We start from the raw sequence: 18,297 nt of genomic DNA on the forward strand, positions 1-18,297 counted from the left end.
AAGTAAAATGAAGATTATATTAGGAGACCTTTCCGTGTCTCCATTATGTCTTTTGTTCTCTTGGTATTCTTTGTTGAAAGCAAAACCTAGGAGGTTCATATGCTAATTTGTTACACCTTGAAGTTTTTCACCACTAGGGGGTGTTAGTTCATGTGTGTCATATAGATAACACTGTGCTCATGCATCTGGAGTTAGCTAGGAGTCAGCACTGATTGGCTAAAATGCAATTCTGTCAAAAGAACTGAAAGAGGCTTAGATACAAGATAATCACAGAGGTAAAAAGTATGTTAATAAAACAGTGTTGGCTATGCAAAACTGGGGAATGGGTAATAAAGGAATTATCTATCTTTTTAAACAACAACAATTCTAGTGTTGATTGTCCCTTTAAATCTTGATTACACATGTATGTTCAGCTTTTGTTTATATAAAAAAAATGCAGAATATAGCAGTATATTTGTGTAAAAAAATATAATTTATGCTTACCTGATAAATTCATTTCTCCTGTAGTGTAGTCAGTCCACGGGTCATCCATTACTTATGGGATTATAACTCCTCCCTAACAGGAAGTGCAAGAGGATCACCCAAGCAGAGCTGCTATATAGCTCCTCCCCTCTACGTCATATCCAGTCATTCGACCGAAACCATACGAGAAAGGAGAAACTATAGGGTGCAGTGGTGACTGGAGTTTAATTAAAATTTAGACCTGCCGTAAAAACAGGGCGGGCCGTGGACTGACTACACTACAGGAGAAATGAATTTTTCAGGTAAGTATAAATTATATTTTCTCCTGTTAAGTGTAGTCAGTCCACGGGTCATCCATTACTTATGGGATACCAATACCAAAGCTAAAAGTACACGGATGACGGGAGGGACAGGAAGGATCTTTACACGGAAGGAACCACTGCCTGTAGAACCTTTCTCCCAAAAACAGCCTCCGAAGAAGCAAAAGTGTCAAATTTGTAAAATTTTGAAAAAGTGTGAAGTGAAGACCAAGTTGCAGCCTTGCAAATCTGTTCAACAGAGGCCTCATTCTTAAAGGCCCATGTGGAAGCCACAGCTCTAGTAGAATGAGCTGTAATCCTTTCAGGAGGCTGCTGTCCAGCAGTCTCATAGGCTAAACGTATTATGCTACGAAGCCAAAAAGAGAGAGAGGTAGCCGAAGCTTTTTGACCTCTCCTCTGTCCAGAATAAACGACAAACAGGGAAGAAGTTTGACAAAAATCTTTAGTTGCCTGCAAATAAAATTTCAGGGCACGGACGACGTCCAGATTGTGCAAAAGTCGTTCCTTCTTTGAAGAAGGGTTAGGGCAAAATGATGGAACAACAATCTCTTGATTGATATTCTTGTTAGTGACTACCTTAGGTAAGAACCCAGGTTTAGTACGCAGAACTACCTTGTCTGAATGAAAAATCAGATAAGGAGAATCACAATGTAAGGCCGATAACTCAGAGACTCTTCGAGCCAAGGAAATAGCCATTAAAAACAGAACTTTCCAAGATAACAGCTTGATATCGATGGAATGAAGGGGTTCAAACGGAACACCTTGCAGAACGTTAAGAACTAAGTTTAAGCTCCACGGCGGAGCAACAGTCTTAAACACAGGCTTAATCCTAGCCAAAGCCTGACAAAAAGCCTGAACGTCTGGAACTTCTGCCAGACGTTTGTGTAAAAGGATAGACAGAGCTGAAATCTGTCCCTTTAAGGAACTAGCGGATAAACCCTTTTCTAAACCCTCTTGTAGAAAAGACAATATCCTAGGAATCCTAACCTTACTCCATGAGTAACTCTTGGATTCGCACCAATATAAGTATTTACGCCATATTTTATGGTAAATTTTCCTGGTAACAGGTTTCCTAGCCTGTATTAAGGTATCAATCACTGACTCCGAGAATCCACGCTTTGATAGAATCAAGCGTTCAATCTCCATGCAGTCAGCCTCAGAGAAATTAGATTTGGATGTTTGAAAGGACCCTGAATCAGAAGGTCCTGTCTCAGAGGCAGAGACCATGGTGGACAGGACGACATGTCCACTAGATCTGCATACCAGGTCCTGCGTGGCCACGCAGGCGCTATTAGAATCACCGATGCTCTCTCCTGTTTGATCCTGGCAATCAATCGAGGAAGCATCGGGAAAGGTGGAAACACATAAGCCATGTTGAAGACCCAAGGTGCTGTCAGAGCATCTATCAGCACCGCTCCCGGGTCCCTGGACCTGGATCCGTAACAAGGAAGCTTGGCGTTCTGGCGAGACGCCATGAGATCCAGATCTGGTTTGCCCCAATGATGAAGCAGTTGGGCAAACACCTCCGGATGAAGTTCCCACTCCCCCAGATGAAAGGTCTGGCGACTTAGAAAATCCGCCTCCCAGTTCTCCACGCCTGGGATGTGGATCGCTGACAGGTGGCAAGAGTGAGACTCTGCCCAGCGAATTATCTTTGAGACTTCCATCATCGCTAGGGAACTCCTTGTTCCTCCTTGATGGTTGATGTAAGCCACAGTCGTGATGTTGTCCGACTGAAACCTGATGAACCTCAGAGTTGCTAACTGAGGCCAAGCCAGAAGAGCATTGAAAATTGCTCTTAATTCCAGAATGTTTATTGGAAGGAGTCTCTCCTCCTGAGTCCATGATCCCTGAGCCTTCAGGGAATTCCAGACTGCGCCCCAACCTAGAAGGCTGGCGTCTGTTGTTACAATCGTCCAATCTGGCCTGCGGAAGGGCATCCCCTTGGACAGATGTGGCCGAGAAAGCCACCATAGAAGAGAATCTCTGGTCTCTTGATCCAGATTTAGCAGAGGGGACAAATCTGAATAATCCCCATTCCACTGACCTAGCATGCACAATTGCAGCGGTCTGAGATGCAGGCGTGCAAATGGTACTATGTCCATTGCCGCTACCATTAAGCCGATTACCTCCATGCACTGAGCCACTGACGGGTGTTGAATGGAATGAAGGACACGGCAAGCATTTAGAAGTTTTGATAACCTGTCCTCCGTCAGGTAAATTTTCATTCCTACAGAATCTATAAGAGTCCCTAGAAAGGGAACTCTTGTGAGTGGCAATAGAGAACTCTTTTCTACGTTCACCTTCCACCCATGCGACCTTAGAAATGCCAGAACTAACTCTGTATGAGACTTGGCAGTTTGGAAACTTGACGCTTGTATCAGAATGTCGTCTAGGTACGGAGCTACCGCTATGCCTCGCGGTCTTAGTACCGCCAGAAGAGAGCCCAGAACCTTTGTAAAGATTCTTGGAGCCGTAGCTAACCCGAAGGGAAGAGCTACAAACTGGTAATGCCTGTTTAGGAAGGCAAATCTTAGATACCGGTAATGATCCTTGTGAATCGGTATGTGAAGGTAGGCATCCTTTAAATCCACTGTGGTCATGTACTGACCCTCTTGGATCATGGGTAAGATGGTTCGAATAGTTTCCATTTTGAACGATGGAACTCTTAGGAATTTGTTTAGGATCTTTAAGTCCAAGATTGGTCTGAAGGTTCCCTCTTTTTTGGGAACCACAAACAGATTTGAATAGAATCCTTGCCCGTGTTCCGACCGCGGAACTGGGTGGATCACTCCCATTAGTAAGAGGTCTTGTACACAGCGTAGAAACGCCTCTTTCTTTATCTGGTTTGCTGATAACCTTGAAAGATGAAATCTCCCTTGTGGAGGAGAAGCTTTGAAGTCCAGAAGATATCCCTGAGATATGATTTCCAACGCCCAGGGATCCTGGACATCTCTTGCCCAAGCCTGGGCAAAGAGAGAAAGTCTGCCCCCCACTATATCCGTTTCCGGATCGGGGGCCCTCACTTCATGCTGTCTTAGGGGCAGCAGCAGGTTTTCTGGCCTGCTTGCCCTTGTTCCAGGACTGGTTAGGTTTCCAGCCCTGTCTGTAGCGAGCAACAGTTCCTTCCTGTCTTGGAGCGGAGGAAGTTGATGCTGCTCCTGCCTTGAAGTTACGAAAGGCATGAAAATTAGACTGTTTAGCCTTTGGTTTGGCCCTGTCTTGAGGCAGGGCATGGCCCTTACCTCCAGTAATGTCAACGATAATTTCTTTCAAGCCGGGCCCGAATAATGTCTGCCCTTTGAAAGGAATATTAAGCAATTTAGATTTAGAAGTCACATCAGCTGACCAGGATTTAAGCCACAGCGCTCTGCGCGCTTGAATGGCGAATCCGGAGTTCTTAGCCGTAAGTTTGGTTAAGTGTACTACGGCATCAGAAATAAATGAATTAGCTAGCTTAAGGGCTTTAAGCTTGTTCATAATCTCATCCAATGGAGCTGTGCTAAGGGTCTCTTCCAGAGACTCAAACCAGAATGCCGCCGCAGCAGTGACAGGCGCGATGCATGCAAGGGGTTGTAATATAAAACCTTGCTGAACAAACATTTTCTTAAGGTAACCCTCTAACTTTTTATCCATTGGATCTGAAAAAGCACAGCTATCCTCCACCGGGATAGTGGTGCGCTTAGCCAGAGTAGAAACTGCTCCCTCCACCTTAGGGCCCGTCTGCCATAGGTCCCGTGTGGTGGCGTCTATTGGAAACATTTTTCTAAATATAGGAGGGGGTGAAAAGGGCACACCGGGTCTATCCCACTCCTTGTTAACAATTTCTGTAAGCCTTTTAGGTATAGGAAAAACGTCAGTACACGCCGGTACCGCAAAATATTTATCCAGCCTACATACTTTCTCTGGAATTGCAACCGTGTTACAATCATTCAGAGCCGCTAATACCTCCCCTAGTAATACACGGAGGTTCTCAAGCTTAAATTTAAAATTTGAAATCTCTGAATCCAGTTTACTTGGATCAGATCCGTCACCCACAGAATGAAGCTCTCCGTCCTCATGTTCTGCAAATTGTGACGCAGTATCAGACATGGCTCTACTATTATAAGCGCACTCTGTTCTTACCCCAGAGTGATCGCGTTTACCTCTTAATTCTGGCAATTTAGATAGTACTTCAGTCATAACATTAGCCATGTCTTGCAAAGTGATTTGTATGGGCCGCCCTGATGTACTTGGCGCCACAATATCACGCACCTCCTGAGCGGGAGGCGAAGGTACTGACACGTGAGGAGAGTTAGTCTGCATAACTTCCCCCTCGTTGTCTGGTGATATTTTTTTAACATATAAAGTTTGACTTTTATTCAAAGTAACATCTATACATCGAGTGCACAAATTGGGCTCCACATTGGCCTTTAAACATAGTGAACAAACAGATTCATCTGTGTCAGACATGTTTAAACAGACTAGCAATAACACTAGCAAGCTTGGAAAAAACTTTTAAATAAATTTACAAGCTATATAAAAAACGCTACTGCGCCTTTAAGAAACATAAAAATGTGACACAGTTGAATTAACAATGAACCAAATATGTTAAAACAACCAAATTTTAACAGAAAATGTATAAAGTTAGCAGAGGATTGCACCCACCAGCAAAAGGATGATTAACCCCTTAATACCCAAAACGGATAACAGTTGAAATAATAAACGTTTTTATCACAGTCAAACACACTGTCACAGGTCTGCTGTGACTGATTACCTCCCTCAAAACTATTTTTGGAGACCCCTGGGCTCTGTAGAGACGTCCTGGATCATGGAGGAAGAAATAGGAAGACTGTGACTAAATTTTTACTGCGCAATAAAGCGCTAAAATAGGCCCCTCCCACTCATATTACAACAGTGGGGAAGCTCAGTAAACTGCTTTTATGCAGAAAAAAAAACGACAGCCATGTGGTAAAAATCATGCCCATAAAGTTTTATCACCAAGTACCTCAGAAAAAACGATTAACATGCCAGTAAACGTTTTAAAATTGAAAATTATGAAGTGTTATTAATAAGCCTGCTGCTAGTCGCTTTCACTGCAGTGCAGGCTCAAATATTACTTTAATATTGACAGTATTTTCTTAGTGAAATTCCATTCCCCAGAAATACCTCAGAGTATACATACATACATATAAGCCTGATACCAGTCGCTACTACTGCATTTAAGGCTGCACTTACATTACATCGGTATTAGCAGTATTTTCTCAGTCAATTCCATTCCTTAGAAAATAATTTACTGCACATACCTCATTGCAGGTGGACCCTGCATGCTATCCCCTGTTCTGAAGTTACCTCACTCCTCAGAATGGCCGAGAACAGCAAGTGGATCTTAGTTACGACCGCTAAGATCATAGAAAAAACTCAGGCAGATTCTTCTTCTAATGCTGCCTGAGAACAAACAACACACTCCGGTGCCGTTTAAAATAACAAACTTTTGATTGAAAAAATAAAAACAAACTTTAACACACCACAGTCCTCTCACACGTCCTATCTTTAGTTAGGTGCAAGAGAATGACTGAATATGACGTAGAGGGGAGGAGCTATATAGCAGCTCTGCTTGGGTGATCCTCTTGCACTTCCTGTTAGGGAGGAGTTATAATCCCATAAGTAATGGATGACCCGTGGACTGACTACACTTAACAGGAGAAAGCAACAGTTGCACTTTCATATTAATAAATCTGTCTCCAAAATGAGCTGAATACTGCTGTCTGTGGCCATATTTGGCATTGCTTTAAATAAATAAATGCCAATTTCATATGCCTAATATTGGTAGCAGTTTTGGAAGTTTATTAACATTGACACTAGTAAGCAACATATAGTAAAGTGTAAAATGTGTTCTAATATGAGTTTGTAGTTTTCTGCGTAGAAAACAATGCTGGGTGGGGACAGTGAAATATTTTGCAATATAATAATTTCTGTTGTTTATAAATGTTACTTAAGCTATCCAAAGCACATATTAATTACTTTATTTAACATTGGTAAATGTGGAGTTTAGCATCCTAAATTATGTAACCATGTAACCATGTTATAAGGAAAGAAGAAGGGAGTCCCGCTGGGGGGGGCATATATAGGTTACCAGCGGCAGTTGCGAAAAGGTATTATAACAGATCGAGGGGGGATCATGTATATGTTCCCAGCGGCGGTTTCGGCGCCCAGGGCAGGTATTGGAACAGATTGCTTTTGGAACCTATACATGCCCCCCCCCCCGCTCTTGTTGTACCTTTCTGAAGTAATTACCACCTCTGGCCAATGAACTGGTACCAGGTAAAGTAATTTATGCAATTGCAATGACAGGTAGACCAAAAAGACAAACACAAATAGCTGATGTAGGACAATTACATGGTTACATAATTTGGGACGCTAAACTCCACATTTACCTTAACATTAATTGATTTAATTAAAATGTGTGCAACAAACATTGAAAGTAAAAATTAATATTAGCTAATTGGCTTAAATTTTAGCCGAGTGGTCAATAAACTGTCGGCTGTGCCTATTAAACAGGTCCTGGGGAGAATACTGGTTAGTGATTAAAATAATGTATGTTTAATAAATGACATTTCATTTGTGAAGATATAACTATTTATCTTCTATTGCTTAGTAAGACTTGATGACAATGAAAAAGTTATTAAAATAATTACTGCAGGCTCCAGTATCACACAAAAGAAAGAAATGCTGTACCTCCCTTAGTAAGCATTGTCTCTCAGGAGTATCCATTTTTATAACTTTTGACAAATGAAATGAATCACTTTCTTTAGAAGAAATACACCAATAGGTGTTGTGGAAGATATAGCCAACCTTAGAAACAGAGAATTATGAACCCTAGTAGCACATTATTTTATTAATGTACAAGGCAGAATTGGCCTACCAGGACACCAGGAGATTTCCCGGTGGGCTGGAGCAGTAGGAGCTGGCCAGCTACAATTTAAGGGAGTAGTGCTGCACCTGATGCGTTGCTGCGGCATCATCTTTGTCAGTATTAGGGAAATTATTACCTTGTATGTTTTATTTCCTAGACCATGAACCATTTTAGTAGCCCTCATTTAAAAGATGATACACTGTTTTTAGGGTCTACTCAAGATCATACCATTCATAATCTTTTTCACACTGTTAAAAGGAGTCATGGATGACATTGGGCTGTAGGTTGCCTGTACAATAACATCCTGCCATTATTTTTAATTACAAACTAATAAAATTTAATTCTATCTGAATCAAGAAAGAAAGATTTTGGGTTTAGTGGCCCTTTAACTCGTACACCACCTCTGAGGTGTCGGACAGCAATCAGCCCGATCGAATACGATCGGGTTGATTGACACCCCCCTGCTAGCGGCCGATTGGCCACGAATCTGCACGGGGAGGTATTGGACCAGCAGTTCACAAGAACGGCTGGTGCAATGATAAATACCGACATTGTATGCTGTTGGCATTTATCGATGTGCGGCAGACATGATTCGCTATAGCGGATCATGTCTGTCCGCACCATGGTAAATATACCCCATACAGTCATGGCCAAAAACATACCAATACAAACAAAAGAAATAAACATGAGAATGCCGAAACATTGGTAATTGCAACAATTTTCTGGGCAAAGTGGTGCATTATCCGACAGCAATGCAGGGGTGCCAATATTTTTGGACATGTATATAAGTGCATTAGAGCCCTTTGCAGTTAAGTAGATGAAAACATAAAAATTAATATTCATGCAATATTAATATTTAAAGTGTATTTACTGTATGTTATTTACATTCCAATGTTCTGCACATAGCAGAATATGTTCTAAGTATTTCTAAATAGATATTCCTTTATATTTCTGTATATATCTATACTTTTATATAATAATGTATATATATATATATATATATATATATATATATATATATACTTCTAGTGCAATTAGTGCTCCACTCTTATTCTGGCCCTTAATGTTTTATGTGTATAAAGGCTTGCCCTGATCACCAATGGAGGCATAGCAGGTATATTTATTATCAATTACTTTTTATTATTGATCTGTAACTAAGCATTCTATAACACATGATTTTTTAGTTTTAAAATAAAGTTGCTTTTAACTCTATTTTTGTTTTTGACTGAGGTATATTTATTAGCCTCTGAGAAAGTTTTTTTTTTTTATCAAATTTAATGCTAGCTTTTCTATCAATTTAATGAGTTTCATTTAGCCTCTTTTCATGCAAAATAATATTTTAAAATGTTTAATCATTACAGTTTTAGTTTACTGTCCCTTTAATGACAGGATTTTTTATATACTATTTGGTGTAGCACAATACAAGGTTCCTGTAAAACCGCTGCTCCTTAACTCATCCCCCACCTCTGGCGGACAGCAATCATCCCGATCGGACACGATTGTGATGATTGACACACCCTGCTAGTAGCCGATTGGCCACGAATGTGCAGGGGGCGGCATTTCACCAGCATTTATCGATGTCGGGCAAACATGATCCGCTATAGCGTATCATGTCTGTCCGACATTTGATAAATCTACCCCCAAGTTTGAATCTTTTTCTGATTATTTTGTCTTGGCATTATAAAATCTGTTTATATAACTTCCACTGCATGATGCAAAAAAACAACATTTTTTTTAACTCCATTGTGTCTTTAAAGCTGCTGCCAGTAATCAATTTATCACCTATAATTTAATATGTGGTATTTCACAGATGGTTAGAAGGTTTGAATTATAATAACTTTTGCATTTTTCTATTAAAAAACAAATTGACATGAAAATCATTCAAGCTTCCTTCATTTAAAACACCAGCTAAGCCAAATAATATCTTGATTGATGACTCAAACTATTTTCAGCTTGTAGGTGATAAAAAAAAAATCTATAACTTCTCAAACATCAATATATTTTCTACATATAGCTTAAAAAATTGTAACAGATTGTTTTAAATAATTTATATTCTAAATCTGAATTAGCATACAAGAGTTGAGTACAACTCCAGGAGTAAGAAAACAAAACATAAAATAAAAAGGCATAAATATTAAATTGAACAAGAACATGCAACTAAAAAAACCAATGTTTTTTTTTTCTTTTTCATAACTATATTAGACAACTATATAAAAATATCTAGCCAAACTCTTCACTAAATTTTACTATGGTGTGCATCATTAATTAAAGGGACATTGTACTCCAAAATATCCTCACATTTAATATGTTCCCAATGGCCCATTTTACCTTCTTGAGTGTATTTAATTGTATACACACCCACCTCCTTACCTTTATTTTATTATTTAAAATATATGTTTTTGTCTCTAGAAACCACCACCTACACTGAAGATATGAATAACAAATGTATTCTCTGAAGAAAAACTGTAAGAAAAAAATGTAAACAGGAGACAATAGCATTAGTTAATCTTAATCTCTCAGTGGGTGGTAGGACATAGACAGATATGTTTGTTTATAAAATAGCTGGTTGTGCCCAGCCCTAATTATCATTTCAATATCTAGCTATGTTTAGACATAGATAACATTAGCAGGTATTTTTTTTACCTGCAGGCTGAACCAATTTTTTTGGAATTACGATGAGAACGACAGGTGATGATTTTAATAAACAAAACCAGCTATATCAAAGGAACAATACCCCATACATATAATACTCTACAGTAGGTATAATAAACAATTTTGAACACTTTAAGAAGAAAACATAATTTATGCTTACCTGATAAATTCCTTTCTCCTGTAGTGTAGTCAGTCCACGGGTCATCCATTACTTATGGGATATTAACTCCTCCCTAACAGGAAGTGCAAGAGGATCACCCAAGCAGAGCTGCTATATAGCTCCTCCCCTCTACGTCACACCCAACGAGAAAGGAGAAACTATAGGGTGCAGTGGTGACTGGAGTATAATTTAAAATTTAGACCTGCCATAAAAAACAGGGCGGGCCGTGGACTGACTACACTACAGGAGAAAGGAATTTATCAGGTAAGCATAAATTATGTTTTCTCCTGTTAAGTGTAGTCAGTCCACGGGTCATCCATTACTTATGGGATACCAATACCAAAGCTAAAGTACACGGATGACGGGAGGGACAGGCAGGATCTTTACACGGAAGGAACCACTGCCTGAAGAACCTTTCTCCCAAAAACAGCCTCAGAAGAAGCAAAAGTGTCAAATTTGTAAAATTTGGAAAAAGTATGAAGAGAAGACCAAGTTGCAGCCTTGCAAATCTGTTCAACAGAGGCCTCATTCTTAAAGGCCCACGTGGAAGCCACAGCTCTCGTAGAATGAGATGTAATTCTTTCAGGAGGCTGCTGTCCAGCAGTCTCATAGGCTAAACGTATTATGCTACGAAGCCAAAAAGAGAGAGAGGTAGCAGATGCTTTTTGACCTCTCCTCTGTCCAGAATAAACGACAAACAGGGAAGAAGTTTGGCGAAAATCTTTAGTTGCCTGTAAATAAAATTTCAGGGCACGGACTACGTCTAGATTGTGCAGAAGTCGTTCCTTCTTTGAAGAAGGGTTAGGGCACAATGATGGAACAACAATCTCTTGATTGATATTCATGTTAGTGACTACCTTAGGTAAGAACCCAGGTTTAGTACGCAGAACTACCTTGTCTGAATGAAAAATCAGATAAGGAGAATCACAATGTAAGGCCGATAACTCAGAGACTCTACGAGCCGAGGAAATAGCCATTAAAAACAGAACTTTCCAAGATAACAGCTTGATATCAATGGAATGAAGGGGTTCAAACGGAACACCCTGTAAAACGTTAAGAACTAAGTTTAGGCTCCACGGTGGAGCAACAGTCTTAAACACAGGCTTAATCCTGGCCAAAGCCTGACAAAAAGCCTGAACGTCTGGAACTTCTGACAGACGTTTGTGTAAAAGAATGGACAGAGATGAGATCTGTCCCTTTAAAGAACTTGCAGATAAACCCTTTTCTAAACCTTCTTGTAGAAAAGACAATATCCTAGGAATCCTAACCTTACTCCATGAGTAACTCTTGGATTCGCACTAGTGTAAATATTTACGCCATATCTTATGGTAAATTTTCCTGGTAACAGGTTTCCTAGCCTGTATTAAGGTATCAATTACTGACTCCGAAAATCCACGCTTTGATAAAATCAAGCGTTCAATCTCCATGCAGTCAGCTTCAGAGAAATTAGATTTTGATGTTTGAAAGGACCCTGAATTAGAAGGTCCTGTCTCAGAGGCAGCGACCAAGGTGGACAGGATGACATGTCCACTAGATCTGCATACCAGGTCCTGCGTGGCCACGCAGGCGCTATTAGAATCACCGATGCTTTCTCCTGTTTGATCCTGGCAATCAATCGAGGAAGCATCGGGAAGGGTGGAAACACATAAGCCATGTTGAAGACCCAAGGTGCTGTCAGAGCATCTATCAGCGCCGCTCCCGGGTCCCTGGACCTGGATCCGTAACAAGGAAGTTTGGCGTTCTGGCGAGACGCCATGAGATCCAGATCTGGTTTGCCCCAACGTCGAAGTATTTGGGCAAAGACCTCCGGATGAAGTTCCCACTCCCCCGGATGAAAAGTCTGGCGACTTAGGAAATCCGCCTCCCAGTTCTCCAGGTGGCAAGAGTGAGACTCTGCCCAGCGAATAATCTTTGAGACTTCCATCATCGCTAGGGAACTCCTTGTCCCTCCCTGATGATTGATGTAAGCCACAGTCGTGATATTGTCTGACTGAAACCTGATGAACCTCAGAGTTGCTAACTGAGGCCAAGTCAGAAGGGCATTGAGAACTGCTCTCAATTCCAGAATGTTTATTGGAAGGAGACTCTCCTCCTGAGTCCATGATCCCTGAGCCTTCAGGGAATTCCAGACAGCGCCCCAACCTAAAAGGCTGGCGTCTGTTGTTACAATTGTCCAGTCTGGCCTGCTGAAGGGCATCCCCCTGGACAGATGTGGCCGAGAAAGCCACCATAGAAGAGAATCTCTGGTCTCTTGATCCAGGTTCAGCATAGGGGACAAATCTGAGTAATCCCCATTCCACTGACTTAGCATGCACAATTGCAGTGGTCTGAGATGCAGGCGTGCAAAAGGTACTATGTCCATTGCCGCTACCATTAAGCCGATTACCTCCATGCATTGAGCCACTGATGGGTGTTGAATGGAATGAAGGACACGGCAAGCATTTAGAAGTTTTGTTAACCTGTCCTCTGTCAGGTAAATTTTCATTTCTACAGAATCTATAAGAGTCCCCAAGAAGGGAACTCTTGTGAGTGGTAAGAGAGAACTCTTTTCTTCGTTCACTTTCCACCCATGCGACCTTAGAAATGCCAGTACTAACTCTGTATGAGACTTGGCAGTTTGGAAGCTTGATGCTTGTATCAGAATGTCGTCTAGGTACGGAGCTACCGATATTCCTCGCGGTCTTAGTACCGCCAGAAGAGAGCCCAGAACCTTTGTAAAGATTCTTGGAGCCGTAGCTAACCCGAAGGGAAGAGCTACAAACTGGTAATGCCTGTCTAGGAAGGCAAACCTTAGATACCGGTAATGATCCTTGTGAATCGGTATGTGAAGGTAGGCATCCTTTAAATCCACTGTGGTCATGTACTGACCCTCTTGGATCATGGGTAAGATTGTCCGAATAGTTTCCATTTTGAACGATGGAACTCTTAGGAATTTGTTTAGGATCTTTAAATCCAATATTGGTCTGAAGGTTCCTTCTTTCTTGGGAACCACAAACAGATTTGAGTAAAACCCTTGTCCGTGTTCCGACCGCGGAACCGGATGGATCACTCCCATGAGTAAAAGATCTTGTACACAGCGTAGAAACGCCTCTTTCTTTATCTGGTTTGTTGACAACCTTGAAAGATGAAATCTCCCTTGTGGAGGAGAAGCTTTGAAGTCCAGAAGATATCCCTGAGATATGATCTCCAACGCCCAGGGATCCTGGACATCTCTTGCCCAAGCCTGGGCGAAGAGAGAGAGTCTGCCCCCCACTAGATCCGTTTCCGGATTGGGGGCCCTCACTTCATGCTGTATTAGGGGCAACAGCAGGTTTTCTGGCCTGCTTGCCCTTGTTCCAGGTCTGGTTAGGTTTCCAGCCTTGTCTGTAGCGAGCAACAGCTCCTTCCTGTTTTGGGGCAGAGGAAGTTGATGCTGCTCCTGCCTTGAAGTTATGAAAGGCACGAAAATTAGACTGTCTAGCCCTTGGTTTGGCTCTGTCTTGAGGCAGGGCATGGCCTTTACCTCCCGTAATATCAGCGATAATTTCTTTCAAACTGGGCCCGAATAATGTCTGCCCCTTGAAAGGTATGTTAAGCAATTTAGATTTAGAAGTCACATCAGCTGACCAGGATTTTAGCCACAGCGCTCTGCGCGCCTGAATGGCGAATCCGGAATTCTTAGCCGTAAGTTTAGTTAAGTGTACTACGGCATCAGAAATAAATGAATTAGCTAGCTTAAGGGTTTTAAGCTTGTGTGTAATCTCATCTAATGGAGCTGTGTCAAGGGTCTCTTCCAGAGACTCAAACCAAAATGCCGCCGCAGCCGTGACAGGCGCAATGCATGCAAGGGGTTGCAATATAAAACCTTGTTGAACAAACATTTTCTTAAGGTAACCCTCTAACTTTTTATCCATTGGATCTGAAAAGGCACAGCTATCCTCCACCGGGATAGTGGTACGCTTAGCTAAAGTAGAAACTGCTCCCTCCACCTTAGGGACCGTTTGCCATAAGTCCCGTGTGGTGGCGTCTATTGGAAACATTTTTCTGAATATAGGAGGGGGTGAGAAAGGCACACCGGGTCTATCCCACTCCTTAGTAACAATTTCAGTAAGTCTCTTAGGTATAGGAAAAACGTCAGTACTCGTCGGTACCGCAAAATATTTATCCAACCTACACATTTTCTCTGGGATTGCAACTGTGTTACAATCATTCAGAGCCGCTAACACCTCCCCTAGTAATACACGGAGGTTTTCCAGCTTAAACTTAAAATTTGAAATGTCTGAATCCAGTTTATTTGGATCAGATCCGTCACCCACAGAATGAAGCTCTCCGTCTTCATGTTCTGCAAATTGTGACGCAGTATCAGACATGGCCCTAGCATTATCAGCGCACTCTGTTCTCACCCCAGAGTGGTCTCGTTTACCCCTAAGTTCTGGCAATTTAGACAAAACTTCAGTCATAACATTAGCCATGTCTTGTAAAGTGATTTGTAATGGCCACCCTGATGTACTTGGCGTTACAATATCACGCACCTCCTGAGCGGGAGATGCAGGTACTGACACGTGAGGCAAGTTAGTCGGCATAACTTCCCCCTCGTTGTCTGGTGAAAGTTGCTTAACATGTACAGATTGGCTTTTATTTAAAGTAGCATCAATGCAATTAGTACATAAATTTCTATTGGGCTCCACCTTGGCCTTTGAACATATTGCACAAAGAGATTCCTCTGTGTCAGACATGTTTAAACAAACTAGCAATTAGACTAGCAAGCTTAGAAATACTTTTCAACTGAATTTACAAGCAATATAAAAAACGTTACTGTGCCTTTAAGAAGCACACAAAAAAACTGTCACTTTGATATAACAATGAACCGGTTTAGTTATAGCAATCAATTTTTCATATGAAATGCATTAATTTAGCAAAGGATAGCACCCATCAGCAAATGGATTATTAACCCCTTAATACCAAAAAAACGATTGACAAATAAATACGTTTTTTATCACAGTCAAAGCACAGTCTCACAGGTCTGCTGTGAGTGATTACCTCCCTCAAATTAGTTTTGGAGACCCCTGAGCTCTGTAGAGACGTCCTGGATCATGCAGGGAGAATAAGGAAGACTGTGACTGAATTTTTAATGCGTAGTAAAAGCGCCAAAAAATAGGCCCCTCCCACTCTTAATACAGCAGTGGGGAAGCTCAGTAACTGATTTTATACAAAATAAACGACAGCCAAGTGGAAAATAATGCCCATAAATTTTCACCAAGTACCTCAGAGAAAAAAACGATTAACCTGTCAGTAAACGTTTTAAATATATGAATAAGAATAAAAGCCTGTTGCTAGTCGCTATCACTGCAGAAAGGCTAGAGTTATATGTATACAGTATTTTCTTAGTGAAGTGCCATTCCCCAGAAATACTTTGGTGCCAACATACATACATAACAGCCTGATACCAGTTACTACTACTGCATTCAAGGCTGTACTTACATTATATCGGTATTAGCAGTATTTTCTTAGTCAATTCCATTCCTTAGAAAATAATATACTGCAACATACCTCTTTGCAGGTGAACCCTGCCCGCTGTCCCCTGTTCTGAAGTTACCTCGCTCCTCAGAATGGCCGAGAACAGCAAATGGATCTTAGTTACGTCCGCTAAGATCATACACAAACTCAGGTAGATTCTTCTTCTAATACTGCCTGAGAAGAAACAACACACTCCGGTGCTGTTTAAAACAACAAACTTTTGATTGAAGTAATAAAAAACTAAATTTAATAACCACACTCCTCTCACACATCCTATCTATTAGTTAGGTGCAAGAGAATGACTGGGTGTGACGTAGAGGGGAGGAGCTATATAGCAGCTCTGCTTGGGTGATCCTCTTGCACTTCCTGTTAGGGAGGAGTTAATATCCCATAAGTAATGGATGACCCGTGGACTGACTACACTTAACAGGAGAAACAAATGTTATTGTACAGTGTCCCTTTAAAGGGAGACAATCTTGGGCGGAGCCTGACATCGCTTGAAGATGGCTTTGTAAGTGATGAGCTCCGAGCAGTGAACCAGTAAAATAGGTGATAACTGCAGAGACAGCCTAAAGTGAGCAGAAGGTTTTTCCGTAGAAGACATCAGAAATACACTCCTGCCGATAAAAGCTACCCAAATCGCTCCAGGACGTTCCATGTTGAGCATAGCAGGAGTCAAAGTGAAAGCGCTACCAGCACGGACCTAAGCCATCTTAACCGGCCACGTGGATATCCGAATAGATCACAGATGATGATCGGAGGCCACACATATGAAGCTTCAGCTCTTATAGAGGTAACAAAGTGCAAATTATGCACAATCATGTGTTCAACATAAATATATGTGGACCCAAAATGCAGCCTTATTAAAAATGTATGCATACTAAGAGACCAAATATAAGGTTGACAGAGGCTTATTAAAAAATGGATGTGCATGGTATGTTTGCAAATGTAAAAATTAATATAACATCAGGAAGATGCAGAGGGACATAAACCTAACAAAATAAACTTGAGGAGAAATCTCCTGCATTATCAGTAGACGCAATTGGACTATCAGATAGGACTTAAACAAATACTGGCATTTAACACCACACTGTCATCTTGACAAATAAATAACTCATTTCGCACACAGTGGTGAATCACAGTAAATTAATAGTAGCCTAATTAAAAGAAAGGAAGACTGCATAGAATTATATTCCACTAATACTAAATACAAAATAGAGGTGCCATTGATAACTTCTATGTTGGAGGAAATATATCCTATGTTGGATACAAGAAGCAGCTGCAAATAACTAATAAACTACTCGATCTATATCAAGATAGAACTATATCAGATAAAGAAAATGTCGACTACAAAACTAAATAAACCAGACAAAGCCAGTGCCAATAGAAACATATTTTAATTCATCTAAAATTAACAAAACGTCTGAACCACATGAAATGGATAATGAGAAAGACATAGATACTGAAACCCACTCAGAATTATCATTAGATGCGCAAACACCAGCGAAAAAAGCAGATTTATATACATTAGTGTCTAAGCAAGACATAGGCCTCTATTAAACAAGGTCTGGCGGACCTGATCCGACAGTGCGGATCAGGTCCGCCAGACCTCGCTGAATATGGAGAGCAATACGCTCTCCGTATTCAGCATTGCACCAGCAGCTCACAAGAGCTGCTGGTGCAACGCTGCCCCCTGCAGAATCACGCAAGCAGGGGGGTGTCAATCAACCCGATCGTACTCGATCAGGTTGATTTCTGTCGATGTCTGTCCGCCTGCTCAGAGCAGGCAGACAGGTTATGGAGCAGCGGTCTTTGTGACCACTGCTTCATAACTGCTGTTTCTGGCGAGTTTGAAGACTCGCCAGAAACACAAGCCATCAAGCTCCTTTCAGAGCTTGATAGATAGGCCCCATTGCATCTAACTTTGAGAAACTGTGGGATAAAATTGATAACCTTCACACTACAGTTACCAATAGCTTATCAGACATCAAAAACGAAATAGCTGAATTGGGAAACAGAATTGAAGAACTAGAAAATGATAAAGATGTACTGGCAGAAGATGTGTCTAGAATATCACACTCATTGGGGCCCATTTGTCAAGCTCCGAATGGAGCTTGTGGGCCCGTATTTCTGACGAGTCTTCAGACTCGCCATAAACAGAAGTTATGAAGCAGCGGTCTAAAGACCACTGCACCATAACTCTGTCCGCCTGCTATGAGCAGGCGGACAGGAATCGCCGGAATTTAACCTGATCAAGTACGATCGGGTTGATTGACACCTCCCTGGTGGCGGCCCATTGGCTGTGAGTCTGC

General features: G+C 41.4%; 1 protein-coding gene across 1 annotated transcript in view; it reads right to left on the reverse strand.

Annotated features, from left to right (window-relative positions):
• Positions 1-18,297, reverse strand: part of PCDH15 (protocadherin related 15) — a 1,588,775-nt gene that overhangs the window by 421,013 nt on the left and 1,149,465 nt on the right. The gene's annotated exons all lie outside the window — the stretch shown is intronic.

Source organism: Bombina bombina, chromosome 9, assembly GCF_027579735.1.
Source record: "Bombina bombina isolate aBomBom1 chromosome 9, aBomBom1.pri, whole genome shotgun sequence".
In the NCBI taxonomy this organism is placed as follows: Eukaryota; Metazoa; Chordata; class Amphibia; order Anura; family Bombinatoridae; genus Bombina; species Bombina bombina.